At 41.3% G+C, this 18,391-nt stretch overlaps 1 protein-coding gene across 2 annotated transcripts in view; it reads left to right on the plus strand.

Moving 5' to 3' along the window:
- Positions 1–220: 220 nt before the first annotated feature.
- Positions 221–18,391, plus strand: part of SHOC2 (SHOC2 leucine rich repeat scaffold protein) — a 61,524-nt gene continuing 43,353 nt past the window's right edge. The window contains exon 1 of one of the 2 annotated variants that reach the window (XM_058029111.1): positions 221–309. The gene's annotated coding sequence lies outside the window, so the exon portion shown is untranslated. Of the gene's footprint in view, positions 310–1,097; positions 1,194–18,391 lie in introns of those variants that run through there. The other variant, XM_058029113.1, reaches the window with a different exon arrangement.

Raw genomic sequence — 18,391 nt, forward strand, 5'->3', positions numbered from 1 at the left:
GGACCGCCATGGGACAGCGCAGGGGAGCCGTGCCGAGCCCCGCGGGGAGCCGGCCCGGGCTCCGGCCCTCACGGCCCCGCACGGCCCCGCACGGCCCCGCTCCCGCCGTCGCCACGGGCAACGCGGCGCTTCCGCCGTAACCTGGAAGCGCTCGGTGTCCGCGCTCGGCGGGCCCGCCCCGAGAGCCGCGGGAGGGCCGTGGGCGGGCGGTCCCGTGACGGCTCGGTGCGCACAGACGGTGGCCGGCAGGGCAGGGCCGGGCGCGGAGCGGGTGCCGAGCGCGCCGCGGGAGGATGGCGGAGCCGCACGGTACGGGGCGGGCGGGCCGGGGGGCTCGGCCGGGCGGCGGCTGACAGCGGGCGGCGGCCGGGGGCGGCGGGAGGCCGCGGGCACAAAGGCGGGGAGGGCCGGGGCGCAGGTGGGGGCGGTCGGGCGGCCGGCGGGGAGCCCGTGCCCGCCCCGGCGGGGCTGCCCCGCCCGGTCCGCGGGGCCCGGCGCAGGTGGGGCGGAACGGGCCGGGCCGGGGGCGGCCATCGCCCCCGGGGGGCTCGGCCGAGGGACTGCCGGGCGATGGCAGCGACCGCCACAACAACAACAACAACAATAACAATAAAAAGAAAGGAGGAAGCTCCGTCTTACAGCCTCACCTCTTCTCCTCGGCGCCAGCTCTCGGTGCCGGGAGCTGGCACGGAGAAATTGAAGCGATCTGGCGTGTGTGTAGTGGCGGCGGCGCTCCGGGTAATGATTACCGGCGTGCGGGTAATGATTAGCGCTGCCTCTGCCCGTGTCAGTGCGTCCCCCACCCTCTCGCATAGGCGTGAGGCTCTTTTCCTGTTTCACCCCATGTATTTATTGTGGCAGTTCTGATGGAGCCACAGAGACAGAACCTCGTTTCAAAAGTCGTCGCCTTCCTGTCTAGCCAGGTGATTTTCCCGGTATTTAAAACAGAGAGGTGTGACAGAGAAAAGCGGTGTGACAGCTTCCCGCGTATATTTGTGGCTGTAGAAGGCGTCTTCACCGAGCTGTTCGTGTCTTTCCCTAGGAAATGCTCCAAAAGCTGTAGTAACCTTAGTAAGGTGAACGGCCGCCTTGACTAAAATTGCGACTGGGCGTGAGCTGCACAGCAATTCAGCAGAACTGAAGTTTGGTGAAACTGTGTTGCTGCTTCACTTGTCCATCCTATTTAGGAGCAGGTATGGACACGGAATAAAACGTCACCGTGTGTGAGAAAACAATTGTGAAGTGCTGAAATAGTACTGGTAATCTGTAAGTTGTGTTTTTGAGATGGGACTGTGGAAGCATTGAGTTTTGCACATGTGCAGACTTTTGAGGCAGAATATTAATGATCAAGGAGTTGTATTTGTGTGTATTGTCGTTGCTGCAGTATTTGGTTAAGATTTTTTTGTCTGTCAGAATAGAAGTTGAGATGGTTTTGGTAATCACTTTTGGGATCTTAATTTTCTACTGTTTCTTGTTTGCATGTTTGACCTTATATATTGTTCTTTTTACCTCCTAAACTGTGTGTGTTGGTTTGTTGTTGTTTTTTTTTAATCACTTATCATTATGTTATACTTCTCTTTATAAAATCAAGGGCTTAAAGTAGGTGGTGGTCAAATTAAATCATGATTATTTACAGCCATATTTCAGGCATATGTTGTATGGTGATCTTGATATAAACTTAATCTGGTTTTGGGAAAGATTTACAGTATCTTTTGAATTTGTTATTACACTACTGTGCATACATTTTAATTTTAGTAACACCCTTATCATCTTAATTCCCCTTGAATGTTTTGGATTTCACTATTTTGTTTTCTATGTAATTATTCCTTGCTCTGGATGAGTAAAATGGGAGATAATTTTCCTCATTTGAAGCCGTGTTCCTTTAATTTGAGGCTGTTTGTCGGCCATCAGCATTTCTGTACGTGTGGCAAGGCAAAGCATGTATATTAGGCAAAAACTAATTTTATATGTAACCTTGTAATGCACAAAGATGATTCCAGACAAAGCTCTCCTTGTGTCCACAGCCTTCCTTTGAGGAATACTGAGGGATCCTCAAAGAGGATGCTGTCTTCTTCCACATCCCTCTGTGTGCTCTTTCTAGAAACAATCCTCAGCGGTTTTTGTTTGCGGTGATGGCAAGGGAGGGTCCATGAGCAGTTCTGGTTGTGAGTAGCTGCAGTTCCCGGTGTAGTTTTTCCTGGTGTAGTTTTTCCTTTCCAGCATGGCATATCTGTAAGGCAGGAGGTGCTGGGAGGGGCGTTCCTTTGTTATGTTGACACTTTAATCGCACTGACGGGTGTATTCTCCTCCAGGAATTCTGTGTGATTGAAGGGATTCCTTCAGACGAGGAACATTTTCTCCAGCTGTCTCCCCGCGCCGTTAGCCCGTGCACAGAGATTAATTGCTCGGAAGATCACTGCTGTGCGTGTGCCTTTTAGGAACCCCTTGGATTGATTGTGACTTGGCTGTGGCTTTCTAGAAAAGCATGTTTCTGCTGGAGCAGCGTGTGTGTGGCAGTCCTGGCTTGTCACCCTGAGCCGGCAGCTGTGTCCAGCACCCGTGAAATAGGTGGATGTACGTGCTCGTGTGTGGGCACGGTGCTCATGCATGGTAATTGAATTAGGGCTGTCAAAGCATCTTCTGCACGTTTGAAATAAGGATCACATTCTGTGATCCCTTCTTCACAGGGCTGAGGAAATGCAGTAAATAACAAAGCTCTGTTTTGGGAGGGTTTGGTATGGTAGCAAGGAAATAAAACTGCCTTAAGAGACCTCAGTGGTTCCAAAACACCGCTGTGGAGAATTTGGGTGGGTGCTAGGAAGGAGCCATGTCTCTGTAGGAGCAGGTTCTCCTTCGTGTCTGAGGAAAGATGAAAACTTCTGTGCACAGGAGGGGAAGGCAGCGTTGTCCCTTCCCGTGTCCCACCACGGCCCCTGGGAAGGCTGTCCCTGGTGCCCACCTTGCCCCTGCCCTCCCCAGCGCCTGGGTTTGGGGTATCTGTGCTGTTCCTGGGTGCAGGAAAAGCTGCTGCCATGTCCTCATGTCCAGCCCGCCATACCCTCCCGTTCAGCGCGGCCAGTGGCATCTCCCACCCGGAACACTTCGAGGCTCATTGCTTTGGATTTTATTTTTCAGTGGCTGCTCTTTTAATTGAAGTGAAGCTTGCTTCTCGCTCTGTTGTCGTAATACCTTGTATTTATTTTTACTGCTTGCAACTGCATCTCAGAAGAGATATTTCTGCCTCTCGCTTTTCTTTTTGGTGGGTTTGTGTGTGTGAGAGAGGGCTGGGGAGGATGCAGTAGAGAAGATTTAAAAGCCAGTTACAACTGATGGTACAGATAAAAAGAACTCTCGTTTTCTGGAAACTGTACTGGCCGATGTGGTCTAGTCTGTTTCATACAGTGGTCTGGTCTTGCTGTGTTACAAAATGGATAAAATGTAACAGGTTGATATAATAAGCAAGGTAATGTTTGCTGTATTAGCCATTGACCTTAATTCGCTTGTTTTTTGCTGCATTGCTTTGCCTTGACTCTGTTGCGAAATACTCATCACGTACTATTATAAATCTGGCAATTCTCTAACATCAAATTTGGTTCAATAACGGCGTTTTTAGGATATCCAGGTCTCTGGATGAAAAGGGAATTTTAATTACTAAGATTTTTTTTTCCCATCGTTAAACTCCAGGTAATGTATCCTTTTTTATAGAAATTATGGACAGTTTATAATTTCTTTAAAAAAAGTGAGTTTGTGCCGTGTGGTGATTTTAGACTGTTTTAAGATTGTCGCAGTTTAAGAGGTTCTTTATCTGTATTGCTCTACAAGAGAAATGAGAGAGCCCATCATATAATTGCAGACATGCTGACTGCTGTGAGGATATATTAAGAGGCTGTGAATTGGTGTAGATAAATACTAGGATGCATGGTCAAAGAACTTTTTAAAACAATCTGGCTTGCCTGTATACTTGGTTGTTTTAGTATTGTTTTACATTAAGGTGTACATGTTGTAAAAAAAAAAAAGGTGAATACTTAAGTCTATTAGTTTCCTTTTTGCTTTCTCTACAAAAGCACAGTCTGTTCTCAGAGTGGATGTGCATTAGATCCTGGTTTGCACACCTGACTCAATCAGTGCTGGAGAGAGTTTTGGTTTTTTTTTTTTGCCACAGGAAAGTAGGTCCCCGATTTTTATGTACTATTTTTGAGCCAAGTTGAAAGTTTGCTGCTGTGTGCCAGCGGTGGGGGGTTTTGCCGGGAGGAGCAGCCCTTGGGACCGAGCTGTGCTCTCTAGTGAGACGCGAGGCTGGTGCCCGCATGGAGTTGGCTGTAGCTTGTTCTCACCTTTGCTGTGCTCATCATCTCCGCGCTTTTGTGCCCAGGGACGCTTCACATTCCGGGTGTGAGCCCGAGGCGCGCTGCGATCCAGCAGGCAGGATTTCCATGGAGCCCTGTGGATCCCGTAGATATTGTATCCGGTTCAGTGGACCTGCCCACCCTGTGGTCGGAGGCTTTTTGTTATGCGTGCATCCTAATTGTTCTTTCTGTCGGCATTGTGCGCTGACTGAAGGGGCTGTGCACCAATGCAAATCGCCTTTCTAATACCTTCCGCATTTGCATTAGAATGGCTGCATAAATATTGCAGCACATCTCAATTCACTCACTGCTTTGACTGCTGGGCTTTAAAATAGGTTCTTTCTGTAGCACAGATCTTGTTCGTGGTTGGTATTGCTTTGGAGAGGGGTTCTGAAGTGCATCCCTATTAAATAGTGAGGCTTGTTTGTGATGAGGTGCAATTTTAACTTAGCTATGTTCTAGTCTCCCACTCCTTTCAGCCCACAGGTTGATACATGCACTTGGAGGCAAAAAAATTTCAAGCTTTAGCAGTTTTTCACCAACTATTTCTAAACTCACTATATTTGGGGTTGCAAAACATGTTTGCTTGAGGTTTTGTTTTGCATTAATTCCAGAAATCCTATGGAGGTCTGTGAGAATATTTCCTACATAAGGAATGTGAAACGTTGTGCCACTGTTGTTTTGGTGCTGAAACATTTGTTGACTTACTGAAAGTGTCGATACAGGGATGTGACTGAAAGCAGACACTCTTTTTGGGAACCGGTGGCAGATTGCCATCACCTGTCTGTCAAAAGTTTGCTTTACAGAGTTGTTAAGCAGAACAGTGATTAGTATCACGTACTTGACTCTTAGTGATTAATAGATGCACAGAGACTTTTTAAAATCATCAGAGAGTGCAGCTTTTCTTGTGGCTATAGACATGTTATTGATGCAATGTGTCAGATTTTGGGAATGGTAGTACATGAAACTAGTATTTCTATTTTTTGGCTAATCTGTTTTAATCCTAGGGTTCACTCTGTTTTATGTGTTTTAGTGTGTGAAAACTGCAGCAAGAAAGGTATGTTTAAATCACATCTGATGTTAGTAGCTTGTCACTCTTCCACTTGTTTGCACACATATTAAAGCAGTATGAGTTATTCAGGTTAAGGATATGCAGAATGAGTTTGTTGTAAGAATTAAAATTACAGAAAGTGTTTTCTGAAACAGTAACTGATAGCATTTTAGGAATCCTGAATTTACTTAGGACTTCTATATGGTGATGGATGATTCACTTGCATATGAAGTATTCTGTGTAGTGCTGCAAACAGCATATGTATTATTATAATACAGTACTTTTAACACTTATCCTGTCAAAAAATTGTGTCTATTAGAAGTTTAGAATAACTATAGTGATGGGCATGAAAATGCAAGGTTAAATAATGTTAGGTGAAAGCATAAAAATAGTATTGAAACCCCAATACCTGTGGACACTAAGCTATAGTGCATCTATACTTAATGTACAGATATATATGATTTTAATTATCTATTAGATATTACAGATAATGTTGGTTTAGTACATCAAGAAATATGGCAAAATCACCTCAGGATTTGCAGTTGTATTTAGATCTGTGTTTTCAATGTATCCATACTAATAGGAATTAGTAATAAATCAGAAGTTGAAGAGTTATTTCATGACAGCTTGAATGGTCAGAACAATCCATTGGTCTGGCATGTTGTCTTGACTGGGAAGAAAAGTAAGTATATTTATTACTTTTATGAAGAAATACCTGACTGGCAGCCAAAACAACCAGGGCCTGATATTTGTTTGTAGCTGAGGTGCAGCAATGATTGTGGGGAGTCAGATTTCTCCCTTTTCCTTTTCCTTTCTCTTGCCTGTGCCCCAGCCATTTAAATCTTGGCAAATAGGGGATTTTGCTTTCTCTTTGTTATGAGGCTTCTGTGCTGTGACTGCCAGTAATGGTGGTGTGTGTAGTTGCACCATGTGAACTGTCCAGTCTCCTGTATAATAAGATCCCTGACTGTTGTAAGTTTTTTTTGATGCTGAAAATTATAATCTGTTTTGTAATGCACGGCATTAATCGTGGTTATTGAGAATTGTCCTGGGAGGAAATACTCATGTTGTGTCAGAAAAACACAACAGAGCAAAAAAACCCCAAAAGCTCAGAGCAAAAAAAACCCAAAAGCTCTTTTTTACTATTTCTTAACTGTTGCATAGACTTTTCTTTTATAAACAAAAGAAACCTATTCAGTGTGTCACAACTTAAAGCTTATATTGCACAGTAGTGAAGGTTGTAGTAAATCTATAGATAATTAGCTAAAGCTCTGTGTTCAGTGCAACTGCAGGTGCTGAGTAAAGTGCATTGTGCTTTGGAAAGGTTCAGACTCTTAGCTTCAGTCTTTCTTTTTTGTTTGTGTTAGACCTAATCTAGCATCATTGCATCCTCATTAAAAAAAGAACACCTTGTAATCTCTCTCAGTGCTTCTCTCCAACTCAACATCCCCCCCCAATCAACCTGCAGCTGACCAAGGCAAAGAAAAAATGGAGCAATCATTATTCTCTTCATTAGATGAGAAGTTGTGTTTCTGAAATTGTGGTGTTGGAGTTTTGTGTTTTGTTATATTCCCCTTCCCCCTCTGCTACAGAAAAGCAGAACTGTGCATTTCTTTTAATTCCAAGGGATAACTCATGGCCAGGAGTCTTTTGCAGATTGCTGCAAATACCAACTCCTGTTTAGAAGCATGTAGTTACATGGAGTTACTGTGTGCAGCAGAGAGAAAATGACTTCACTAGCAAACTATATGTCTCCTGGAGGCATCAGGTGGCTTAATATGTAAACAAAAGTCCACTGCAGTCAAAAATAGATCTTTATAAAAAGAAATAGTGCAAAAAGTGGCCTCCTAAACAAGGAAGTGGAGGGCTAACAGAGAATTCATCTGTGTAGTCCTACAAAATGCTGATTGTAGCAGAATATGAAGGATTTACCATGAAATCCCATTTTGCTGTTTCTTCTGATGTAGTACTTAGAGTACATGATTTTTAAAAATGGTACATGTAGAGAAAATGACTGTACAATCAAAGAGTCTAAAGCCAAGGATATATAATATGCATAATTTGGAGTGATTTGCACAAATTTCTTATTGAAGGGATGTATGGGTTAAATGAAACCTCAGCTCAAATGTTCTTGTTAATATGTTAAATTGTGACAATTACTTTTCTAATAGTTCTTCAGATCTGATGGCTATTGTTCAGTACTTACAAAACCAAAACCATTACTTATTAAAAAGAACTTTATAATACTGGCAGTTGCATAGGCTTTATTAAATTTAAAATTGTCAATTTCATGAAAAGGGAAATTCATATTAGTAAATAGCACAAATGAAAATACCTGGGAGCTTGTGTTAGTGCAGCAGATTTTGTTTTGGTAAGTCTGTTCAGGTCTTTTGGACTCTCTGACAGTGTGCAGATATGATCACAGATTTCAGGTAATCATATTTGTTTTTCACAGTGGGCTATGTATTTGCTTTTTGGAATACTCAAAAAATTGTTTGGCAGCTGTCTTTATAGCATATTGTGTGTGACAGGCCTAGCTAGGAGGGAACAGAAGTTTAAATATTATACCTGTGAGTTGTAATTCAGAATGTAAATGCAAGATGGATTTTTTTTCCCTCCATGATGTCATTTCATCCATAAATTTATTTTCTGTGTTTTAGGTCATCATTAGGGACATTTTCACAGTAGTAATTTCTCTTTTCTCTTCCCCATAAGCAGTCTTCAGAGCAGTCTTTGTGGTTATTTCTTGCATTTAGGCTGTATCTTGTCTTGTCTTTTAAAATTTATCTGTTTGCAGGGCGGCTCTTTGGAGAAGCCCTAAGTCATACCCAGCTATCGAGGTTTCAGTTACATGTTCTCACTGTAGTATCATGTTTTCTTCTTCTAAACTGAGATGCTGTTTATTGAACCAATTAGCTGCTGGGTGCAAGCCAGAACTTTCTCCTGAAATCAGAATTAATGAATAAACAAATTTCTCTGGAGGGATTCCTGTTCTCACCGGGCAGTGACGGTGAACGTGTGACAAGGGCGCTGTTCGTGTCCTGTACCTCAGTGCCCGTGCGTGTGTCTGGGTCTGTACTCGGCCCTGCCAAAATCCGTGGGGTAACTTCTGAGTATGGATCACAACGTTCACATCACATATTTGATGGTATGTCTGTCTTGGGCTGGTTTTGAAACCATTCCAGCTCTTGTGCAGTCAGCAGATGGGATGCATACGCCTTCATTAGCAAGCAGTTAACTCCGCTGCTGGGGCTGTTTCCATCACGCTCCGGGTCTCTGACTTGGCTCTTTCTGCATTCCAGCTCCCACTGTTTGTTCTGCTGTCTCCAAGAAGAAATCGACAGGAGTGTTACATGCTCCTGCCCTCCTGTGGTAATGAAAACCCAAATGTTTTCCCCAAAATCAGGTTGTATAAAAATAAAAGAGAGAGAGAGAGGAGAACAAGGAACTAGTTTGTCTCTTCTGGAGCAGCTGCTCACATCTCAAGATGTGCATTTGCCTTTGGTGAGATGTTCTGCTTCAGAAGCCCTGGAAAAATCATAGTTATTTCTGAATTTGCTGTCGCAGGATCAAAAAGACCTTGTAGCCTTTTATAGTCTTGAATAAGCTTACTTGCCTTTATGTGTGATGTGTGCTATCCCTTTTGCATTAGAGAAACTAAGGCACAAATTAGAGGGGAGAATTTGGCCAGCAGCAATGGCAGTGGGATAGCTCTGTCTTCCCTCCTTTGAGCCAGTGGTAGCTGAAACTCAGTCCTAGGATGTGGCTTGGAGACACCAATCTCACCATGGTTGAGGAACAGAGGTGGATCCCAGCCCCAAACTCCTCACTCCTCCCAGCCAAGTGGAAGGTGGAGAAAGGCAAATGGGCACAAACCCATGGCTGCAGTGAGATCTTTGTTTGGAGAGTAGCATGTGTCATCTTTGAATGTACAGTGTGGTAACAAGTAGTCACGGGGCCTGAAAGGATCCTGAAATGGTTGTAATCTGTATGTGACCTCTTATTTCTTAATGATCCTCTGTATTAAGAATACTAAAAGAAAGATGCTCTCAACTTCAAAGCTTGTGGTGTATATAAACAATGGGCTTACACCCTCAGTCTCTGTAGGCAAATCTTTGTGTTGTTCTCAACCTGTAAAGTCTTGGAATGAGAAATCTGTGTTTGTCACAGCTTTCAGTCCTGTGATTTTCAGTGTCTACTGAAACTGGTTTGTTTTGTTTTTTCCACTTAAACCTGCTTTATGTTAGCAGGAAGACTTTCGCAGTTTGCATGCTGTTGGTTCTTTGGGCCAGCTTGCTGTCTGTCTTTCAGAAGTATTTAATATAAGCTGATCAGTTGTATACCATGGTAATCTAAAAGTATCCTTGAGAGCTGCTTCTACTGATTTTTGCATTGCTTTATACTTTTACAACATGATTTTAGCTCCCTCTTCATCTTTGAACCACATAATTAATAGTTGAAATACCTTCTGACAAAAAGAAATGGTCCAGAATATTTTTTTTAATCTTGGCTATAAATGTCTTATTTTGCGACACAGAAACAAGTTAATGCAAGGCTGAAGTGTGTAGAGAGCATGAAAGGTACTCACTGGGGCTGCTTGTCTGTATTCCCTTATCCTGAGGTAATGTGAGGTGTCCTGCCTCCATTCATCTTAATGCACACACTCAGGTATGTGTGCATGCCTGAACTTTTTCCAAGTCACTGCTATGCTTCCACCATTGAGTTACTCTGTTTGCAAGTCTAGAGGTATAAAGTTTTCTAATAAAAGTAGGGGGAGAGAGCATGGGAAGTTTGTGAGTGCCACTTTCAAATTACTTTTTCTAAATAGAAATTAATAATGGTTTGAACTTTCTCATGCACTTTTCCAGTGCTAGAGCAGTGATTTGTCATGTGAGCAAAAAGTTCTGCTTGTGTTGCATGTGGCTGTAAAAGCTCATGGACTGAATTTCAAGGTTTCTAGGTGCAGAGTGTAAAATTACTGCTGAGACTCCTTAAATACCTTCCAAGACTAAGTTTTCTTTCCTGTGTAAGCAACTTTCTCAAGTAGTTGAGGGTGAGATCAGTAACAGCTCTGGATATATCTTAGTTACAATTTTGATGTAAATTCAGTGTTGTATAGCCTGGTTTGTAACTAAATGAGGCTAGGAACTCAGGAACCAATTAACAGGTTTTCTTTTGTGGGGTTCTGCTTTGATGGATCTTCCAGAACCACTTCAGGTGTGTGTTTATATTCATGCACTACAAATGTGCTGCTCTTCAGTTACCAAAAGTAAATGGGCAGAACCTGATTAATAGAATAGGATGAATTATGATGAAAATAATCTTTTCACCAGATTTTGACCGCTTTTCAGGTAGGTACTCCAAAATAAAGTTATTGATGCATTACAGAGATGATTAGTCCAGAATCACAGCATTTAGGATTCATTTGGATTCTCATTTTCCTTGCTGTCAAAACTCTTAATTACCAGCTAGTGAGCACTGTAAGTTCTCTTGTCAGTCAGATGTGGGAGGCTGGTTGTATGGCCCTTTTTCTCACCTCCTCTGATCATGGGCACTTTTCATCCAAGGCTACTGCTTGGTTTTGATTATTATTATCATTATTAATGTGCAGCTTTTACCACTGCCTAGTGCTTGCAGCCAAGTGTAAATAAAATATCCCAGCTTGAATAGCAGTAACAAATGAAAGCTTAAACAGGTGATCACAGAACAGAGAAATTAGCCAGTGCAAAGAAGTGATTCTTTTAGGTCAAGTTTTTTATTTAGATTTAAGGGTCACTTGCCTTAAGTGTCACGTTTTAGTATGAGGTGTTCTGATATGCTGATAATAGTTGTTATTATGCCATTATAATTATATATCCATCCATATGTATGTATATGTATATATATGTATATGCATGTATATATATATATATATATATATATATACCTATAAAGGGAGGGGGGACAATTACTTTGCACTTTGTGAAGTTTACCAAAGTCACTTGTGGATCACTCCCAACTAATAGTACTTGAATTAAGTAATGTGACTTTTATGCAAACCTTCTAATATTTGAAACAGTATCTAGAAATAATAAATAACAAATGGAGAGCTCCTGGTGATAATACAGATGAGGAAGATATTTTAACTGGAACAGATGGTATTTTTTTCAGCCTAATTTGGATTTGCTGTGTTATCTCCCTTTTTATTTAACGGTCAGCCTTTTGTATCTCTATTAGCAACTTCATTTATTGTATATGGAGGCATGACTAATGTGTTGGAGCATGCAGGGCAGCATGGCTTGGAAGCAGTCCACAGGCCAGAACTGCCTTGCAGGGCAATGATTTGCTTCCTATTTCTAAAGGACAGGTGGAAGGGCTATTTGGGCAATAAATACTTTGACACTGTTTTTTTTCTTAGATAGTATTTTGTAGTCCTGTCTAGACACAATGGTAGTATGGCTAAAGGATGAAGGGCATAGACAATTTTCTAGCAGATTCTTGCAGTTATGGTGTGTTTATAAATATGAGAAGAAGTGGCCCCATAGAAACATCCATTGAAGAAACCACATTCTTCTGGAGAGAGATGAAGAGCTCCTGAATCAAAATAATTTATTGATAAATGCTAGAAGTAGGAACAAGATGATGCTGTGTAAGATCATGCTGTAATGCAGCCCACAGTGATGAGTCTGAGTGTTGGCAGGGATCATCTGGTCTGGATTTAGTGGTAGTGTTGTTATTTGCTCTGCAAAATAAGCTAAAAGTTGATTATTAGAAAAATGAGCAGTGAAACAGTATCAGCTGCACAGATCTGACACGAGGACTTTAGGAGTTAGAGGACAGCACACAGTGTGTCAAAAACAGAGCCTGTGGTTAAACCTTTTTCTCTCAGTCATATTTCCAACTGCTGGTCCTCACAAGCATGGATCAAATTTAGCCTTAGAAAGCAAGAATCATTTAAAATGAAAATTTCCTTCTTTGCATCATGTCTGAATTTGATCCTCATATGATGCTGATCTAATATAAAGTGATTTAATGTGTATATTGGTGTATATTAAAAAATTGTTAATTTATGTTTATAGCATTTAAGTGTGCTTCAATACTAAGTTAATACTGACAGTTGTCAGACTAGTTATGCTACTCTGTAGGAATTACAGAAGCTTTTGGTTTGGTAGGAATTTGTGCAGTACACACTGATATTCAGCTCTTCAGATTGCAGCTTCTCCACCTCCTGTTTGAGGAATTATTGTCAGAGAATGTAAGAAGGGGAGGAGGAAGGAGGAGTTGTGGGGGAGAGAAGCTGCCCCTGTTTGCACAACCCTGTGCCCAAGAATCACAGGAGCTGGGGGCTGGTGGGGAGGAGGTTTCCTCAGACATGTGCTGATCCTTTAGCCCCAGACAGGAATAAAATAGTGCATGTAACTGGATGTTTCTTGCCTTGCAGCAGAGGGAGGGATGGAGCAGGCTTGTGGTGGGATGGAGGAGCAGCTCTGGCTTGTTGTGCCTGGCTGGGAGGGTGGCACTGGCTGTGCCCTGTTGCAGGGCTTGCAGCACTTCAGGTCCTGCTCCACACATCCTTCTTGGGCAGTTCTGGTGTCCTGCCTGTGTGTCTGCTACTGCTCTTTGGTTATTCCTGTACATTGCCAGAGTTCCTTGCAGCCTGTACCCAGTGCTCCTGTCTCACTTCAGGTGCATGCTGGTGGTTTTCATCTCTCTTCTACCTGTACTGCTGTTTGCTCTCTTTTTCTCATCCTTCATGTTTTTATTGGAAGTGTCATTCCTGTGATTTTTCTTCCTTCTTCACTATTTTGAGAATGGTTGAGTGAGAAAGGAACAAGCAGGTAGCAAGTATTAGTTAAAATTAGTTAATCAACTTCTTTGTTAAACTGATTTTTATTTATTTGTTTTTAGAGTTCCAGGTACAGTGTTTCTACAGTGTTTCAGTTTCTTATTCTTTCTGTTCAGGAGCTCTGTTCTCAAGTCCTCAGATATGTTCTTAGTATTCTCATACTGTTCATATATATATGTATATATATAGTACCTTATTTTGAACATATTGTTCTGGAGCATATTGTCATACTAAAATTTGTTCAGTCCTTCAAGTCAATTTGTGAGGCTGTTTTTTTTTTCTGAGTGCTTTGAGCATATGTCTAATACTTTTTGGATTATTCTTGGTTTGAAAAGGACTCACTGTCTTTTAATCTGAGTTGGTTCAACCCCTGCAACTCGTGAATGTCACTTAAGTGGTTAAAATACCCCTCTCCTGCCCTGTGCATTAGTACAAAAATGAAGGCTCCATCACTTTGTTGAGCTGTTAGCTGGGGCTTGGGTCAGGGTCACTCTGCAAGGAGCTGAGAGCATCCTCCCCTCTGTGCAGGTCAGAGAGGAGCAGCTGTGGGCAATCCCAGTGCAGGGAATCACCTGTTCTCAGCTGGTAAAGTTCAGTGCAATCCTCTGGTCCATCTGTTCAATGGGAACAGATTCTGCAGGGCACAAATATCTGCAGACCAGCAGGCCTGGTGAGACATTGTTGTACCTGAGCTGCTGTAAAGGTTGCATTTTAAATGCTCACAGACAATTCTTGCTGAATTATCTAGACATTTATGACATCTGTTTTCTGTCTTAAAGGCCAGTAAGGTGCAAAAGTGTCACTCAGTATAAATAGGTATATAGTAAATTTTGATTTTCGTATTGTGAGGAGAGTGATGTGAACTTTAGTGTAGCTCTAAGCTAGCCTGCTTATTTATCATTTTTTTTCGGATTTACATTATCTTTTTAATTTTTTGGAAAGTGGTGAGGTAAAAGGTATTGTTGCAATATTTATACAATGTTTTATTCAGATTGTATCTAAATATTTTTCCATGACATTTTTTCAGGTTAGCACTGCTGCTGCTTTCTAGTTCTGCAATACACAACCCTTTCAAGTGTGCTAGGAGTCTATCACTGAGCTGATTTTTGACAAGCAGAAATCATGTTTTTCACTGTTTCTAGGAAAATTGTAATTGAAGACATTTTGGTGGTGGGGTTTGTTTTTTTTTTATTTTTGAAGAAAAGAAAAGGATGCCTCATCTGAACAGATTTTGAAGAATCTGCTTGGAAGGGATCATAGATCTTTTTACTTTTTTTTTTCTTTTGAAGGAAAACATCTTGTTCCTGTGAAAGGACCCAATTTATCATGTGTTTTCCAGAATTGTTAGTATATGTGAAATAATCTTTTAATTGGGCTCAAAGTTATGAGCAGAATAGTGTTCAGTGCTGGGGCTGAGGGGGTTTGTGCATCAGGCTCTGTGATAGTGGGGATGAGGAGAATTCATTGTAGGTCTGAACATTTCATGGTTTTTAACAGGAAGGTGAACAGAGCTTTCTTGTCCTTGTTTGTTTCACTTTCATCTGCTATCCTGGGAAAGAAATCTCTGGGATCATCTTGGGAGTCTGTAAGAATGTGGATGAACTTGCAATAAATTCAAATGCTGTCATTTTTGGATTTTTTGTAATGCTAATGCATTCAATGTTGAGTGGGGAAGAAAAGATGTAAAAAGCTAAATAAAAATACTCCTAAGAAGTTATGAAAATTAAATTTTCATTATAAAGCAATCAGAATTAAGGTGGTGTGAATGAGATGGCTTCCAGTGCTGTAGGTGACCGTACTTGTCAGAATGTGATCAGTACCCCTCCAATCACTACAGAGTCTCCAAGACCCCTTCTCCAGGCAGTGTGTAGGAGCAGGAGTGGTGCCTGTTGACTGATTATTTTCTCAGGACTTCTATGTCTATGATATTCTCTTATGTAAAATTTCTTATCAGCTGCTTCTTGCCTGTCACCTGTGCCATCACTGTCCCATCCTTGTTCTTCTCCAGCTCCTGCCTCTTTCTCAGCTTGCCTGTGCTCCTGGCAGGAGCTTTTCCTCTGTGGGGCTGCTGTGACCCAGAGGGAGGTGGGGAGGACAGTAGGAGGGTGTTTCAGCTGAGAGCAAACAAAAACTGCCATAGTTATGAAACTGGTGTTAGGATTACCTTCAACTTGAATAAAGCCATGTGCTTTTACCAGTCTTGCAAACAGCTGAACCAAGTAAATTATCTTACCTTTTCCCTCTATTCTTATGCTCCCTCAAGATCCCTCTCTCCAACCCCAAAACAATCCAAAAATTCCTGAGGGCTGGCAGGCAGATGCTGCCAAATGTCAGCTTGAAGGGGTGAAGTTCTGTACAGGTCAGTGTGTTTGAAGAAGCCTTTGCCACAGAGCCCTGGCTGTAGTGGCAAAGGTGCAGGGCCACCTGAACCACCTCTGGAATGCATCTGTTTCAGTAACACTTCAGTGCTTTCTGTCCTTGGGTTTAATTCTGTCATGCTCAATGGGGGAAAGCAGTTGAAAGCTTTGAAAGAGGCTTGGGAGTAATTTTGGTCTTCATCACCTCCTCAGGGTGTGTAATGAGGCTACATTTCCATGGTGCCATTAATTGGTGAAGTTCCCTGAGGTATTTCTGAGTTGCTTTGGCTTCTCCAGCTGTGGCTGAGCATCTTTCCAGGCAGTGGTGCAGAAACATGGGATCCATTGGAATGTGGTGCCCATTGGAATGTGGTAATCTGCTTAACCATGTGCAGTAATGCAGCATTAGAGGGTGAGGGCAGGGAGGGAATAATGCAAAAGCCAGTTGAAACTGAGTGGGCAGAATGCAATTAAGCTCAGAAATGTAGCAGTTAAAAAATGAGACTCCAGCTGGAGTGGGCACACAGGGAAAATAGCATTTCTCTTTGACAGTTTCTGGTTCTTGCATCTGAGTATTTGGATGGCAGAAGTGGTTGGTCACATCATGTTTAGGCAAATGATTGCTGGAGAAAAGAGATGAGAATATTTTAACTTATATCTAGTTAGCTGAAACACAGCAATTTCTTTGTCCTAATGTTATATATACATTATATATTTATATATTCACACACACACATATATATTAACCTGGCCTGAATCAGTTACTTTCACCAGGTAAGATGCATTTGTCTGAAAGAGTCAAATTACAAAACCAAACAAAAAAGCCTGACTAGAAAGAGCACTGCTTGAGCAGTAATGGGGGAAGATGTGTAGATTTTTTTGACTTTTCATTCAGTCTACATTTGTCTTTCTTTCCTGTAATATTTAAATATATAATGTAAAAATTTGGGAAAATATAATGTCATAAAGAAACAATACTAGCTGATCATTGTGCAGTTTGCAAAGAAATTTTATTTAATTTAGTTGTATTGAAGTAGAAAGTTACGCTTAGAGCAAATTTGATGCTGATTGTGGTTGTTATCTTTTCTTTGAAAAGAATGCTGATCTGTTCAAAGAGCTAGATGTTTTCTAAGAACTGATCATATCCAAAATATGTTAATGATTTTAAGGGTGAGGAGATGTGTAATTGGCAACTTGTGGGTAAAGTATTTTTTTGGACTTTGACAGACACTTCTATGTCTTCCAAACTCACAATGCTAGTTGAAAAGTAAATGTTACTGCAGATTTCCTTTTCAATGCATTAGTTATATTTAAACTAGGTGTTCAAGAAAACAAATATGTCCAGGCTTTTGTCATCTTAACTGAAGATCAAGAACTGCAAATACTTTTAGCTAAAAACAATAAAAAATTGAAGAGAGGCCAGATATTGTTCAGTGCTGAGCTGCAATAATGTAGTTTTTCTGGCTTTTTCTGCTAGAACATAGAAGGTAAAGAGTTGTTGCTCCTTTTCGTGTACAAAATTGTGTTAAAACCACATCTTAAGTTGTTTTTAGATAGTTTTTTGGTTTCTTTTTTTTTTTGGCATAGTGTTCCTCTGCAAAAGGATTCAGTGACATAAAAGTCACTAGTTATGGCCAGAAAATTTGAGGGACTGATAATCATCATCCAGCACTGAACTTTGTGAAATTGTCATGATTATTACAGAAAAGCATGTTGAAGAAGCTGAGCAAACGTACTGTGTCAAATTCAGAGATAAATAAACAGAGAACTGCCACAATAAACAAGATTTTTGGTAGATAATCCTGTGTTGCTCTTAGGGGCCAGGGTGGGATGCTACCCTAGAGTGTAATTGTTTTTGTTTAGCTGTGATGGGGTTTTGTGTGCTCTTTGTCCCAATCTCTGTAGGATCAACACAACTTAATTTGTTGGTAATGTAGATAATTGGTAGATAATATGTTACTCTGCTGTTGCTTTGTGTGTTTACTTTCTCTCTTGCTTGTAATTCATGTTTGAGTCTCCTTTTGAGTAGGTTTTGTTTTGATAAGTTGTTTTTATTGCTCAGAGGAAATGATGAATGAATGAAAAATATTTTATGCTGGTTTGTAGTTTGTATCATCACCTTTGGTGGGACCAGTGCCATTTTCTGTCAAATTGGTAACAAAACAGTGCGTGGCAGGTTGTTTATAGGAGCTGTTGAGGGATCTGAATAGTTGTGTCTGGATGCTGTGTCGTGGTAATAGTGAAAAATTGTTTTATATTGGAAATTAAGTTTTTGCTGATCTTTATTCAGAGGAGGGTATTGGGTGGATTGGGAGTGCTTGCTCTTGTAGAAGGTTGTATGCCACTATAGATAGAGAAGTTGTAGGGTCACAAAAACAAGAACTGGGTTTTCCTAGATTGGCAAATCCATTTAGAATGACCCTTTTAAGAGATATTAGAACCTGCACTAAATCCTGGAAATTTGTTTCATCTAGAAAGTTAGGATTTTCAAATTTCATATATTATGCAGGATTACACAGCCTGCTGATAAAGTGAGTTGCCATGGAAATGGAGGCATGCAGCTCAAAAGGTACATGCTGGGGGGCCACACATGTAGAAAGTACCTTTTTACATATTAAAATAAGCTGCTCCATGGAGTTAGCAGAATTCTTTGCTCTTGGAGTCTGTTTTGCAAAAATATGCAATGGTATTTTATAACTTGGCCAAAAAACTAGTGGGTTTTTGTTCCTGCAAAGAAGAAGAGAGAGTGCTTCATAAAAATAATGTTGGAGCACACAGAATGAATCACAGTATGTATATTTTTGTGCTTGCT

Source organism: Melospiza georgiana, chromosome 8, assembly GCF_028018845.1.
Source record: "Melospiza georgiana isolate bMelGeo1 chromosome 8, bMelGeo1.pri, whole genome shotgun sequence".
Classification (NCBI taxonomy): Eukaryota; Metazoa; Chordata; class Aves; order Passeriformes; family Passerellidae; genus Melospiza; species Melospiza georgiana.